The 16,455-nt window shown below is 41.5% G+C and overlaps 1 protein-coding gene across 8 annotated transcripts in view; it reads right to left on the bottom strand.

Moving 5' to 3' along the window:
* SHTN1 (shootin 1) overlaps window positions 1-16,455 on the bottom strand; it is a 92,015-nt gene that overhangs the window by 74,434 nt on the left and 1,126 nt on the right. For 6 of the 8 annotated variants that reach the window (XR_001145350.1, XM_012723520.1, XM_012723517.1 and 3 more), the window contains exon 1: window positions 2,911-2,959. The gene's annotated coding sequence lies outside the window, so the exon portion shown is untranslated. Of the gene's footprint in view, window positions 1-2,910; window positions 2,964-16,455 lie in introns of those variants that run through there. The other 2 variants (XM_012723516.1, XM_012723515.1) reach the window with 2 other exon arrangements.

Raw genomic sequence — 16,455 nt, 5'->3', positions numbered from 1 at the left:
GGCACAAAATCACCTTCACCAGAGGAAGCACACCCACATCTCCTCCCTATGATGAAACTTAAAACCTGGCAACAAAGACAGGTAGATTTCACGTGGGCATGTGGAAGAGAGAATAGCTTGGAATTTGTTTTTGTTTTTGGTTTTCGTTTTCGTTTTTGCTCCCTCTCACTCATGAAAACTTGCCCACATCGAATCAGGTAGGGCCAGGGGAGTCTCGCTTGCTGTGCCCATACTTGGATGATGTGACTGACCTCCGCTGGGGCCATGAGGTGAGGATGACCATGCGTGTTTGCTGATGTGCTTGCTGGAGTGGACGGAACAAAGCTCACCCTGCCAGGCACAAGAAAGCGCTTTGCCAGAGAAAATGGTGTTCTCCATTTACCACCTCCGGAACTAAAGCTGCTTTTACTCATTCTATGCTGCATAAAAGGCTTTTATTATATGCTTCCCTCCTTTGTAATACAGCCCCCCTTTTTGGGGAAAAATCTGCAGTAATAAGCCTGCTAGTCTTTTAACAGAGATAAACAGGGTGCAGTGAACTTAAAACCCCTGTACTTTGTTTCACCCAACCACACAGCATTCCATATTGCTTCCATTTCCTTCCTTCCCATTTCTATTAATAGTTATTTTTAAAGAATTAGAACAGAAGTAGGTCAATGTGCATACAGATGTTAACAAAAGTATCAGTCATACTTTGTGTATAGAAACATGTAAACAGTTAATAGGTGGAGGTAATTTATAATTCTTCTTTTACCAAATGCATTTTACCTATAATTCCACTTGCATAACAGATGGTTCACGAAAAGCCTCACTGTAGAAAGTGGCCTCAGTTAAACAGCCATCATTACTACCAACAATAGATGTTGACAGAACCTCTACTATTTTAGGGCTAAGTAAGTCAGGTGCAAAGAATTAAAAAACAGAAAGTACTTTCCTGACATTATTACTCAGGGTCTTCTACACCCTCCTTTCTCATTCCTGGAAAGACACTGGTTTGTTTCCTTCTTCTCATCTCCAAGATAAGTCAAAGGGGTCTCAAATTAACCCTCCCACCTTGTTTTGCTCTTCCCCTCTTGGGCAAGAAGCAGCTATGGAAGAAACTCAATTGAGTCATAACATCTTGGCTCTTCATTCGGGAGCTGGGAGAATTCTGGGCACTTTAGGGAAAGCAGCTCAAACTATCTGTTTTGTTTTGTTTTGTTTTTTAAGATTTATTTATTTATTCATACAGAACTGGGGTACAGGCCAGAGATGTGGAGGGTGATAGGATTCACCAGAGACAGAGCGGGGAGCAGAATAGGCAGACTGACGAAGTACACTGCTGAGGGGAGCAGCGGGCGGGTCAGGAGAGGTCTGCCGCACCATGTGCATCTCCTCTGGGGCAGGTGGGGATCGAACTCATGCGGAAGTGGCTTAAGCTTCTTTGTGCTGTGCTTCAACCCGCTGCGCCACCACTGAGGGCCCTCAAACTATCTGGTTTAAGCAACATCCACTAGTTGCACTTTGGAAACATGGGGTATCAGGGACCATCATCCAGGCACCCCCGGCTCACCTGCTGGCATCCTTAGGACACCTATGATTTGAGCAGTTACATGTTAGACTGCAAAATCTTGTTTATTTTCTGTGACCTTATTTTAGGTAAGAAGTGGCTAATGCTGCCTTGTAACGTAGGTAATGTCACCACCCCCACCCACCACTCCCTGAATCAACTGATGAGGTAAGAGAGGAAACTTAAGAGGAACAAATAAGCAATGGAATTAGTTACAAATAAGCAATGGTACCTAAACAGGATGAAAAGTAATCATCTAAAAATTCATGCGGCTGGCTTTGAACTAAAGTACATTACAATAATACTACTAATATTCCAAGTCACATAGGTGGCAAATACAAATAAGCTGTTAAATATGATGTTGAAAGCACAATAAATACACCCAAAATATAACATAAGTTTTAAAAATTTTTATCTCACTGCCAACTTTCATTATAGCTTGTACTCTGAGAATCTGAAAGTGAGATTTTATAATTTACAGCAATCATTAACACCTTCTTGAATAACATCAGTGTGCCTGTTTGGTTGATTTTCCACCATGGGCACGATGTTTTGAAATATACAGTCTATCAAAGTAAGTTCTCAATAATAAATCTCACATCTAAAAACAATAGTGGATAGTTTTCCTCTCTGCAGCTTTTTACATTCCACGCAGTTCCTCTACTTTTTAACTTTTCCCTTTTCTTCCATTTGCCCCCTAAATTTACAGGGGGTATATGAATACATACACACACACACACACACACACACACACAAGCAAACATTCAAGTGGACATTTTCAGCAATAAACAGGTATATGGTTAGCAAAGGTAATGAGAATTCAATTATTTAACAGTTAAAACGTAAAACTGCCTGAGCTCTGAAAAACAGTTATCAAGCATCCCCACCTCCACATTTGGTGTTTTCCAACTTCTTATTCATATTCTTAGAGGGCGCAAACACACAAAAGGCTTATGAAGGCATTGACTAAACACCAGTGACAAATTTCAAGGGGTTCCCCAAGAACCTAGTATGTATAAGTCCCAAAGGTAACTGTCTCAGGGCTTCAATTCCATCACTAGACTCCCAAGTCTGACTGTTGGGAAAAAGTACCATTCTTGAGGGCTTAAGTTGTTTGGCCGGGTGCCGCAATGCACATTTAGCCTTGCGGCTAATCTCCCAGAGCAGCGCCCACTGTGACATGCCTGCTATTCTTCACCATCTGGAGCCTGGAGTTGATATTAGCTTGAACTACACATGCAGGAGAAAAGAAGGAAAAAAAAACTCTCATTCGCATTTAACTGAAATTGGTGGCAGAACAATGCACCATGCCATCGAGGCTGTTACACATGGAAGGAAAGAAAAAAGGGTAAAGCACAAACCTTCTCCTTTGTTTTCTGGTTCTCTGCTCTAAGGTCTTCATATTCGCCTATTGCTGAAAGAAAAAGAAAGCAAGCAAAATTACAACACTGTCTCAAGTTTACTGTAGGGAAACCTGGGAAGACTATTAGCCTTAGCCCCCACGGATGATTACAGGGTGGGGGTGGGGTAGAAAAGAAGCCATGGGAAAAAGGCCTTCTGCTTTTAAGAATAAAGGAGGAAAAAGAACATGGCAGATGTGACTACACCAAGGACTCTCAGTCCTCTCCAGGACATGGGGAAGACCAAGAGCCTTAAGTGACCGGTAACAAGTCGCTTCTCTCTGTCCTGAGCAAGGGGACAGGTGTATGTTCCCAGAAGTTAATTCCAGCACCACTAACCTGATGCTGTACTTAGAGATTCCTTTTCAAACCAGAAAGTAAAATGGATTTCCATATTCGATATTATGATACAGTCAGCATGTCCACACATCTGCTTTATCCACAAGGCAGAAAATTTATGCTCTGAGCACACAGCTAAGAACAAATTTTCAGGCAAGGCCTGCTATCACCAAGAACAAGCAAACACAGTCAGATTCACTTCACTGAGTTGGAAAAATCTGTGAACTGTTTTTGAAATATTTCTAATTATGTGGGATAAAATCAGCAGTTTTCTACTTAAAATCCTCTATTACAAGAAAAACAGAGTGCCACAAATACCCACGTTCATCTTTTAGCCAAAACCAGTTTTATACATCACTGCCAAGAATATAGTGGTCAGGGCCTTTCAGGCTGGAATAGAGAGATGACCAGTGGCTAGCGAGGGAGCAGAACTTCTCAGGGGGCCTACTGGCTACGGCCCAGCCCGCCCCAACACCTGGGTTGGTACCAGAGAGCCAGGGATACATTAGGTTGGATTTTTATAATTTTTCAATACTCTTCTACAAAGAGCTCTGCTTTTTTTAGCAAAAAATAAATAAATAAATAAATAAATAAATAAATAAATAAATAAATAAATAAATAAATAAATAGAGCTCCTTACTTCTATGAGTAGTTTGAAGGTAGAAACAAGAAATCTGAACCCAATGGCTTCAATAAAACCCCAAAAAGAGGTTAATCTAGAGGTGCATAATTCTAGCCATACCAGAAGCAAGCCATTGAGGTGGGAATGTGCATCTTTGTTTCTTCCAATCCTGCTCCAAAGGGTTTTGAACAGGTGCTATGATGATAGGATGGAAACTTAAAATTCAAATCATTGCATTTTTGTAACTGAAGATCGCTGTATAACAGGGTATGCAGCATTATTAACCAATGTCTACAGCATTATTAACCAGTGTTGTGAGCTCCACAATCCTTTGATCACCAAAGATCTAGTTTGCACTGTTCACCATACAATTGGCCCCTTCTACCCAATGTATCAATTTCATTTCTCTCCCCGCCCCCTTCTGGTAACCACTATAAAAAGTTCTTACAGTCTAAGAGCTCCTTCTGTTCCGTTAGGTCATTTGTTTCTTTATCTTCCACAGATGAGTGAAATCATAATGTTTCATGTTTTTCCATCTGACTTATTTCTCACCAAGCATAATATCCTCTAGGTCTGTCCGTGTTATTGCAGGTAGCAGAATTTCACCTTTTGTTTTGATACCCAGGTATTATTCCATTGTGTTTGTATGCCACATTGTCCTTTTCCAATAGCTGCCAATGAGTACTCAGGCTATTTCCACAACTTGAAGAATGCTGTATTGACATGGGCCCACACACAACTTTTTGGATTAGTGTTTATGTGTTCTTCAGATGAGTATCTATGGGATTATACCACCAATGTGTAGAGGCCTTAGCCAATAGCACCCCAAGGTCATTTAAATAAAAATGAATAGACAATATTATTAACTCTACACCCAAAAAGAATCCTTGAAAATTAGACAGCCCATAAAACAGTTAAATATATGTATGTAAATATGTGGCCCTTTAAAAATAATTAATTTGTGACAGAAAATGGTTGCTCACAGAATGAAGGCCTCTGTGTCACCACATATGTCCCAACAATGAGTGGAAGTTGTCCTTGATTCTGAAAACCACCAACATTTTAATAGAAAACAACAAGCAATAAGCAATTCAGGGTGATAGATGGTATGGCACAAAATCTTACTGTTATATCTAATTTTTTTTAATTAAACACATATTATTGAGAGATTTTAATTTAGTTGACATTTTTAAGTACTAGGTGATATGGTATGACACCAAATCTTACTGTTATATCTTATTTTGGGGGGGGGGAATTAAACACATATTATTGGGAGATTTTGATTTAGTTAGTTGACTTTTTTTTTTTAAAGATTTATTTATTCGTACAGAACTGGGGTACAGGCCAGAGGCTCAGGGGTGGTGAGAGGCTTCACCAGAGACAGTGGGGAGCAGAACAGGCAGATCTACGAAGTACACTGCTGAGGGGAGCAGCGGGCGGTTAGGAGAGGTCTGCCACGCCATGTGGTCACCTCCGGGGCAGGCAGGGATCAAACTCATGCGGAAGTGGCTTTAGATTCTCAGTGCTGTGCTTTAACCAGCTGCGCCACCAGGGAGGGCCAAGTTAGTTGACATTTTTTAGTGCTAGTAGTGAAGTTGAAAAATCAAAACTAATTGAACACTCTATTCTTGACCTGCTTTAGGATACATAAAACAAATAATAAAAGTTTATAAAATCATGATGTCATATGGACATTAAGAAATTTTTTTGTTGAAAACACTGGAAAATGGCTTTGAAGAACTTTTTTAAAATACCAATACTTTTCTTCCCTTTTATAGTCAAAACAGTCCAGATGAAACACTGCAGACTTCCATCTATTGGGTCTTTATGAAAGCATGAGAACACTTCACATATCATATCTGAATAGAAGCCACAGAAAACATGCTTTCTTGTGACTATGTGTAGCTTAAAAATAATAAATAAAGCCTAATCAGGGAAAGGGAAGAGAACGTATGAGAATAATTAGACCATTTCTTAGAGGATAGGGTGGATAGAATAGGATAGAATAGAAAAGGAAATAAAAAATTCTTATATTTTTAATCTTTGAGGTAAAAAAGAACAAGTTCACTGCACTAAGCAATATTCATAATTTCTCTGTGTTTCTCTGTCTCTCTCTCTCTCACACACACACAGCTAAAGCATATGTAACTCAATCTTCAGCAAAACTTGAAACGACCTACGTTATTCACTTACTTGTCTTGTGGCAATACTAGAGGTACAGAGAAAGCCTTTTTATTGTTTCAGAACTGATTCACAGGTGGAAAAAAATTTTAAGTGAGCTGCACAGCTCAAGTGATTTGATGAGAATGTTCCTCAAAGCTGAGTTAACCACTGCAAACTAAGAGATGAAGGTGACCGACCGACTCTGTCCAGGATATACCACCATACTCTGAGGTCACACAGTACAAAGTTAAAAAGTGCAGCCTAGAGGATGTAGAGAAAAAGGAACTCTCCTGCACTGCTGGTGGGAATGCAAACTAGTACAACCACTATGGAAAACTGTTTGGAGGTTTCTCGAACTGCTAAACATGGAGCTTCCATATGACTCAGCAATCCCACTCCTAGGTATCTACCCAAAAGACATAAAAACACTGATTCAAAAAGATACCTGCACCCCCATGTTTATTGCTGCTTTATTTACAATTGCAAAAACATGGAAACAGCCCAAATGCCCAAAAATGGATGACTGGATTAAAAAGATGTGGTACATATACACAATGGAATATTACTTAGCAACCAAAAAAGATAAGCACATGCCTTTTGCAGCAACATGGATGGAGCTGGAAAAGATCATGCTTAGTAAAATAAGCCAGAAAGAAAAGGAAAAATACTGGATGGTTTCACTCATAGCAGAAGTATAAAGAACCAGGGGTGAAAATAGTGATAACAATGAACAGCTATATTCCAGAAACATTCTATGGAGGGTGGAGTGGGGAATGGGATCAAAAACAGTGTGGGGAGGGAAATGCACTGGACTCTGGTGATGGCACATGGGTGATTTGGTGATGGGAAACCTAAGGGGATTGAAACTGAGATAGAAAAATGCACAAAAATATGTAAAAATAAACTATTATAAAATTTAAAAAATATTTTACAATCTAAAAAAAAAGTAGTGGGGGGAGGGAAATGCACTGGACTCTGGTGATGGCACATGGGTGATTTGGTGATGGGAAGCCCATAGGGGTTACAACTGAGATGAAAAAATGCACAAAAGAAAAAAAAAACTGCAGCCTAATTCCAGATAGAGAACTGACTAGCCAGGAGACCACAGCAAGTTGTTGAGTCTCAGACTCCTCATCTGGAAAACAGGGTAACTATACATCTCCCAGAGCCTCGTTACTAAGACTAAGTGAGTTATCACATAAAGAGTGCTTAGTTATGCCAAGTGCTACCAACCTGTCTTGCCAAGGGTTATTATTACTGATGCATCGTAGATGCAGGTGAAAGCCATGAGGCCGCTTCCGAAAGCCCTCAGTCTTAAGATGACTTTTGTCCTGCATGGCCTGAAAAATGGCAGGCCAGAAAATCTCTAAAACTCTAGGTACTAGTAACCAACAGCAAATAAAGGGAAGAGAAAGGGGACTGAAGACAACCTGTGTTGCTGTCTGTGGTTGTTGGAAGAAGACGATGTGGCAGGATGTCTGCATGCTGAAATTCCCCACCGGGACTGCACACCAGAATCACTGGGGAGCTTTAAGTCATACAGACATCTGCCCCCGCTCTCCACCTGCCCCCAGTCCAAGATTCTGATTTTCTTTCTAGAAGGGGCCATCTAAGGCAATTAAATTGTGTAGCCAAGGAAGACTAACACATCAGAGTATAGAATGAGAGGAGGAGGAAGATGGTGAGCAAATAGGGGCACTATCAGGGCAGAGGATGTGATATAAGCATCCTGCCATCTCCCTAATGGCAACGAGGGAATTTTCCATCCAAGCTGCAAAACGTTACCTGGCCAGCCCTGGGTGCAGCTGAGTGGCTGTTTCAGGAACAGGATGAGTAAAGTTCACAACCACGGAACAGTAACACCTCAGACTTGGGCCAACAGCATGTGGGGTCTGCCTGGGACTTTCCTGGTTTTTTGCACTACCCAGGATCCCTAGAAACCAATTAGTTCCAGAAAGATGAATAATCTTACCTCCAGATTTTGCTGCACTATTTCTAGTCAATTCTACCAACAGGGTAGCCACTAACTATATACAGAAGGCTATTTAAAACTCAATTCTGGCTTGCACTAGCTTATTACTACATGTGGTTGGTGGCCTTTTAAATGAACAGTGAGCCCAGAGCATTCGATCACAGCAGAAAGTTCTATTGGATGATAATCTTCTGGGCACCTCTGTCCGGATACCCAGCAAGTGCCTCGAACTCAACATGTTGGAGGGTGAACTCCCTTTCACAACTTCTCTTCACCCAAATCTCCTTCTTTCCATATGCAGGATCTCCTTTAGTTGGTAACATGATCTACTGAGTCCACAAGCTAGTATCTGGGTCACCCTTGGTTCCACACTTCCTCCCACCTTCAAAGGATCACCTGCTCAAATCTCTTAAAAGTCTCTCTCCAGTCTGCCCTTTCTCTCCAGCCAGAAGCTCTGCCCTCAAGAATGACAAAAAAATTAAAAAACAGCCTTTACCCTCCCACGTCCACTGGATGAGGGAGATGGCCAGCTTAGCAGCAAAGCAAGGTGGTTATTTCTTGTTGAAAAGCCTCAGCTTCACAGCCTGGAGTCCCACTTCCTCCCCACGCCCCACCCACTCAACCTCAGAGCCACAACTCACTCCCACCACACTCAAAGCTTCCCTGAGGCCTCTAAGCCCAGATGTCTTTACAAATGCTTTTCCCTCTTCCTGCAAAGTCTTCCCCTTCCCGTTTTCCCTACCCCTTCCTTGCCGATGCAATTCAACTATCATTTCTCTAAGAAACCCTCCCCCAAACACTTTGCCAAAATCTGCACTTATATTTCTAATAAGCAACCAGAGTGCACTATCCATATGCATGGCATCTATATAGAACATCTATATGGCATCTATATAGAACACAATAAGTGGTCTGAGCATAAGTCTGTTTCCTTGTCATTTCTCCCATTCATTACTGTATACCCTGCACCCAGCAGAATAGCCAGCAAGAGTCAATGCCTATGTCGAATGAATGGCTGGTTTATATAAATCTGAAGTATAGAATAATCAAGTTAAATACCATCATCACTTCACACACACATCAGAAGTAAAACCCCACAGTAAGAAATAATGGCAGCAGAATGAACCTAAGGATTCCCAAAATTATTCACGTAAAAGTACATGACTGAATATTACTGTGTATGATGTGCTAAAGCACCAGAGCAGAAATAACCCTTAGGGGTGAGAATCATGCCTCTGTGCATCTAAATTCCACACCCAGCACAATGCCTGACAACACAGCAGGCACATGACAGATACGGGTTAAAGGAAGAAGGAAGAAGGGCTGTAGGTCTTCACGTGGCCACCATGAGCGAGCCCTTGTTCTCCTCCCCGAGGCGACTCACAGTGCACCTAAGGAAAACCAAACTTTAGATAGTCATCAACTAGAACCAGAAAAACACTACCTCATAAGACCTTCCTACATTCTCATCGAGTGAGTCTGCATCTTTGCGACTCATGGGACCCGAAATACCTCTTTCTAATGGGAATTCAAGGACATAAGTCATAAGATAATGTTCAGTTAGGGCATTAGGCTCTTCTTGCATACATCCCAAAAGAAAGCCCTGCTCTTAAAGTAAGAGCAGAAAGAAATGCCACTCAGGTCTCACGGGCTCATTAAAACATTAGAAAAGCTTGGGAAACCTGATGAAGAAACAAAGATGACAGATTTCACGTCTAAACAAAAATTACGGCAAACCTAAAACTCATCCATAACTTGGCAGACTACAGTTCAGTGCTAATGAATCAACGATGGTTAAGAAGTACTCAGCAGAAAATAATAAGAATAATGAACAGCCATATACCAGAGATATTTTATGGGGGTGGGGTGGGGGGTGCGGAAGTGGTGGGGAGGGAAGTGCACGGGACTATGGTATTGGCACACAGGTGACTTGGTGATGGGAAACCCACAGGGATTACAATTGAGATGAAAAAAAAATGTACAAAATGATGTAAAAATAAACTATCATACTATAAAAATAAATAAATAAAAAAGCAGAAGTACTCAGCAAACTGTCTAAAGAGTTCACATTAACCAACATAAAGAAAGGGAAAGGAATAACCTTAAGGAAGTGAAAGGAAGCCCCCACAAGTGACACAGTAACCAGGAAGTTCATGACCCAAGGATCCTTCAGCAGAAACAAATGTTCTCTGAGTCCTTCAACCTCGGAAGGCAACAGTAGCTAAGGAAGACAAGGGCAGGGAAAAACTAGCTAAAATGTGCACCACCACCCCTGATGTCATCTGTGTATCTGGATTCTGAACCCATTCTGGAGGTGGCAAGACAGTTGGCCTTGGCATGATCTGTGATTCCTTGGATTATGGGGGAAAAAAAAAGAATCCAAATATAGACTTTATAAGATATGGCCTGGGTGAGAAGAAAAAGCCCTCAAGAACACAGTGCAAGAAGCACAAGAACAGAATAAAGAAAATCGGGGCCTTGTAAAGTGCAGTCGGTGCTGGTGAAAAGTGAGCTGGACACTGGAGAACAGAGGGAGTAAAAGTGCTCCTCGGTGGTAAATGGACAAACTGTGGTGCACACAATGGACGATTAGTCCGTGAGACAAAGAAATAAAGGAACTGCCAAGTCACGAACAGATCCAGAGGAACTTAGATGCATATTGCTGAGAGAAGACAATCTAAAAGGGCTGCACACATTCTGAATGACAACAACATTCTGGAAAAGGCAAAAGTAAGGTGCCATAAAAGATCAGTAAGTTGTCTGGACTTCAGGAGTCAGGAGGCAGCAATGAAGAAGGAGAAGTGTTAAGTTTTTGGACCAGTGAAACTATTCCTTGTGATAATGTAATGGGTGGATACGCGTCCCACATTTGTCAAGACCCCTGGCACACACAGTAGAAAGAGTGAATGAACCCAGATGCAAGATGTGATCAGTAGTCAGGTGTAAAGGCCCTAAAAGTCTAACAAATGTATCACACTCATGCAAAATGAAAAGGGAACCTGGCTGGAGGGGAGGGCTAGAGGGAAAATCTTCACACATTCTGACCAATTTAAATTTAAATTTAAAGCTGATCCCCAAAAGTCTTACTATAACATATGTATGATACATGCACATTTCTGTGCACATGTGTGGGTCTGGAATAGAATCGCAAGTTGATTTGTGCAACAGAGGATATGAGATAGAATCAAGTGATCAGAAAGATTCTAATATGACTATCCTTTGCACTATATAAAAATTTCTGAATGCATATTTTAATATTTAAGATGCTGAGCCAGCATGGTAAACACACACACAAAATAAAAATTGTGTTGTTTCTACATTAACCAGTCTGACTGTGCAAACCTTCATGAAATAAAATATACGGCACAAACATGCTTAAAATACACATCATTTTGATTCCAGCCAACGTCCCACTTCTCAAATTTTTTTGCAACTTTACCTATAGATCTATTGTACTAGGATATAAGCATCATTACTTTTTTTCTTTAGGATTTATTTACTTATGCGTACAAGTACCCAGAGGTGTGGGTTGTGAGAGGATTCACTAAGACAGAGCAGGGAACAGAACAGGCAGATCTACTGAGATACACTGCTGAGGGGAGCAGTGGGCGGGTCAGGAGGGGTCTGCTGCGCCATGTGGGTCACTCCCTGGCCATGCTGCGGTGCTTTAACCTGCTGTACCACCAGGGAGGGCCTTAAGCATCACTACTTTCAATGAACTTTAATCTTATAAACTTTAGATTCTAACAAAATTGCCAAGATAGTACAGGGCGTTCCCCTATGCCCTACACCCAGTTAGCCCCAGTGTTAGCATCTTATGTTAGTATGGCACATTCATTCCAACTACTGGTCCAATACTGACATACTGATATGAACTGGAATTCATACTTAAGTCCTGTTTCTTTTTTTATATATATATAACTTGATATTTTATTCATTTCAGGGTCCCTTCCAGATCCTGCATTACATTTAGCTGTCATGTCTTCTTGGGTACCTATAGGTTGTGAAGGTTTCTCAGATCTTCCTAGATTTTGGCAACCTGGAGAGTTTTGGGGAGTACTGACCAGGTGCTTTCAAAAGTTGAACTATGGCTCAACAGTTGAGCTATGGCTGATTTCCTCCAGATTAGACTGAGGCTATAAGCTTTCAGGGGAATACCACAGGGATAAAGTCAGCAGGAATCCCATCGCTGTTCATGGGCTCATGTCTGTCCAGTTTCCCCACTGTAAAGTTACTCTTTCCCCGCCTTTAGTTTTCTTCCAAACTATGTTTTTTGAGGTCAAGTAGGATTACATCTGTGTAGCTGCTCCAGGAGTTATAGGCTCAAGCTGCCACAAATGCCTCCTTTCACGCCCTGCCCACCACCAGTGCCCAATCTCTCTCTACCACGTTCCATTCCCACCCCCACTCCCACCCTCTGTGGAACTCCATGAATTCCATAATGTATATTAAGTGATACATATATGCACACACAATTTCTGAAAGAAGTCATTGCAAAAGCCCAACAGTACGTAACTGTTATGGAAATGCATTACCTTTTCATCTATTTAAAAACATGTGAGTAACTAAGTAAGTACCTATGTGCCCTGGTTCGTTGGCCCCTGGACTGCACTTGGGAAACCTGTGCTTAAAAGCCAAGTTTGCGTCTGACACCACGGCAACCACTGAGCCAATAACTGCCCCCTGTTGAGTGGCTTCACATGGCTCCAAAACTGACGAAGCTCCAGCTTTCCAGACTGATAATTTCATTGTGACAGGCAATCATTTCAGAACCTAGGTAAAAAACAATGTCCTGCCATTTTCTAACCTGGAAGTCAAAGGGACACTGGAAGTTTCCTGAAATTACTTACTTGACTCTTGGTTCATTTGTTGTCCATGACCCAAAATAGGCCAAGTTAGACTCTTACTGGAATTCACAAGCCTACCACAGTCGCTAGGCTGGGAACGCCTCGCCAGCAGGGACAAGGCCTTATTACTTCTATATCTCTGATGCCTAGCACAGTGCCTGGCTATAATATTCAATGTGTATGAGCGGAATGAAATGCAAAGGAAATCAAGTACCTTAAACAAATGCTGGACGATGTCTATCATTTTCCAGCAGAATTCTAGAGAGGGAACAAATTGTATGATGTTTTGTAAGGGAAATGTCCATTTTGGTGCTATGGAATATGCATCGGAAATAGTACCCCAAGTTGCTATTTCTCCATGCATTAAAGATGTCAATCAGTCCAATAAAATAAAGCCCAAAAAAAGACAAAAGGAGAATTACCTCATTACCTCAACATCTGCTTGAACATAAGCAATCACACACTGGTTAATTTTTTTTTAAAGGGACATAATATAACTTTCTAGAAAGACATAATATAGCTAATTATACCATTCACTAGAAGGGAACATACAATGTTTTGAAGTAATTCAGAAGTGGGTGTGACTTATAAGACATAGAGCTTAGGGAATGGTAAGTATAAATTAGAGATTGCTCATATTATGACAGACTCCGTCATTACATTTCACAACTTTTGTCAAAGGCAACCTTATTCACCACGCCACTGAAGGCTTCACATTGGGAAAGGCTGCTGTCAGCTCTGCCAGTTAGATAAGACTGTACTTTCTAAACCCCCTCCTAGGGAAAGAGTTCCAATTTGAGGTTTAAAACTCGCCAAGGCGGCCCTCCCTGGTGGCGCAGCGTGTTAAAGCACAGCTCTGAGAAGCTAAAGCCACTTCCGCATGAGTTCGATCCCCACCTGCCCCAGAGGAGATCCACATGGCGTGGCAGACCTCTCCTGCACGCCCGCTGCTCCCCTCAGCAGTGTACTTTGTCGATCTGCTCCCCACTCTGTCTCTGGTGAATCCTCTCACCCTCTGCATCACTGGCCTGTACCCCAGTTCTGTATGAATAAATAAATAAATCTTTAAAAAAAAAAAAAACTCTCCAAAGTAAGAGCCATATGATGAATCCTAAATGGGCCAATGATCATGTAGAAAGATTTCAAACCTTACTAGCCACTGTAATCCAAATTTTTAAAAAGGTGTCATTTTTGTTAAGCAGACTGGCAAAAATGAAGAAACTATCAGACTTGAAATTTGTGAAACTGTCACTGGTCAGCAGTGACTAGTGTGTGTGGGACATTGAGGGCACCTTTGCAATGTCTAGGAAAGCCACATATCCTTCTAATCCAATAGTTGCACTTTAAGTATATACTCTAGAAAAAAATATTTGGACTTGGGGCCTCCCTGGTGCACAAGAGATTAAAGCACACCATGACAAAGCTACCAGTAGCCACTGCAGCATGACCGATCCCAGGCCAGGGAGATGCCCACATGGTGCAGCAGACCTCTCCTGCCCTGCCCACTGCTCCCGTGTATGTCAGTATATCCCCTGTTTTGTTCCCCACTCTGTCTCTGGGGAATCTTTCAACCCTTGCACCTTTGGCCTGCACCCTGGTTCTTATATGCATAAATAAATCTTGATAAATAAATAACTTTTAAAATAACGATTTAAAAAATTGGAATGGCACAAATTTTTATGTATGATTACTTGATTAATGACTGTCCACTCTACTAGACAGTAAATTTGGTCAGGAGAAGGCATGTGTTTGGTTTACCATCTATGTCCCTGGTGCCTGCCTAACACACAGCTCTCATCTATGATAGGTGCTTGGTTACATATTTGTTAAAAGAATAAATGACTGTTTATTCAGCATTAAAAAAGGAAAACAGTATTTCATTGATGATGGTTTTTCTTTTCATATCAAATAGGGTAATGAAATTATCCACAATATTAACAGGTAGTTAAAATTATAGTCAAAAATAAATCATATATACCCTCAGCTTATAAAAGTCATTTCTTACCAAAGCCTGTGATCCAATAAGAAAAAAATACCCTGGTTTTGAGAGATCTAATAATCACACTGTGGGCTAAAGAAAAAAGCCCAGTACCTGTATAACTAGACCCAATATTCTTGGAAAAATATAAAGTCCATTTTATTACCTCTGATATGCCCAGAGGCAAGGGAGTGTACGGTCTAAAGACCCCAGCGCCATGAGTTTGTCTTCCAATACAGTATGGAAAGAACCAAACATGTAGAAATGCTTCCCTTTTTCATATCTCAAATCCAACAAAAAGACAGAAGAAGTGCCCAAAATCAAATTTAAACAATTTGTGGATAATCTGCATTGTTAAATCTAACTGTGAAATTATGTGTAGAGTAAAAAGAATTGAAATGTTTTATCGTGATTTGAAAATTCGCCATTCATCAAAAACAAAAACATGGTGTCCATGACAGATACTCCCACTTATGGAAGTTCCAGTAGTCTAGAATATGATTGTGTGCCTTTATATTATTGGGTGAGGGGTTACGAAGCCTACGAAAATACTGATAAAATTCAGCCCCTAGCTAAAGCACTTGAGAGATTCCATGTGAAACTTTCTCCACCCACTAGAGTCACTGATGTTTGTGCTTATGACTTTAGGCTAATGGAAGACAGGCGCTGACCACAGGGAAGGCAAGGCCACTGGCATTTGTGCAACGCCTGACCACACTAGATACCACAGTGAGAATGATCTTTCCCCAGGTCAAATACTTAGTACTAACAATGATGTTGAGATTTGTTCCCAGGAGAATGAGGGATCCCATGTCCTTACCAATGGTGTGTTTGTGGCTTCAAGGAGCAACAGGTTATAATCCTGGCCAGGGCCCCAGGAAATCATCTAGTTTAGCACCTGCCTTTAGCCAGGTAAGGCTTTGCTGTTACCTTTTATTATTATTTTGAGTGTAACAAGACCTTGGAAGGGAAGTGGTTCTTGCAAGTTCACAGAACTGCTCGGTCCAGACAAGAAGTGAAAACTGGAATAAAACACCAGGATGAGCCACAGAGCTGGGCCCCTTCCTCCATGTGGAAATGTCAGCAAAGCACGTGTTCCTTCCCTTCCCTACTTCCTGAATAAGTAGGGCTCCTCATTGATGCATCTGCTCAAGCACCCTTTGGTCAAGGTAATAACACTATTTGCGAATATAAATGTTAGGTTCACATTTGACAGTGACTCTGATGGAACTGCCCTCACCGAAGAATATGAGCTATTATAACAGTCCTTTCTGCAGGGTGGTTTCCAGTGAGCACGAGGCACAGGAATGCATATATACATGGCCTGGCTTTCCTGTGGACCACAGCCAAGCCTTAATTTAGGAAGCCCCACATAGGCCGGTGTTGACTCGCTGACTAATAAACTGCTAAAAATGGGAAGTGATAAAACGGAGCAGGCCTGCCTGGAAATCCCAGCTGGCTAGGGAAAGAAGAAGTAGACCAACCCTGAACGAAAGGCCGGGAAGGCTGGGAAGCCGCACTGCGGGCCTTCCAGCGCCACGGTGCCAGGGTGCGGCAAGGCCAGCGAGCCGACCACGCCGCGGGG

The sequence above is a fragment of the Condylura cristata genome, unplaced genomic scaffold (genome assembly GCF_000260355.1).
Source record: "Condylura cristata isolate star-nosed mole 26May11 unplaced genomic scaffold, ConCri1.0 scaffold00011, whole genome shotgun sequence".
Classification (NCBI taxonomy): Eukaryota; Metazoa; Chordata; class Mammalia; order Eulipotyphla; family Talpidae; genus Condylura; species Condylura cristata.
Note: the sequence above shows the minus strand (reverse complement) of the source record. Positions and strands in the feature narration are given on the sequence as shown.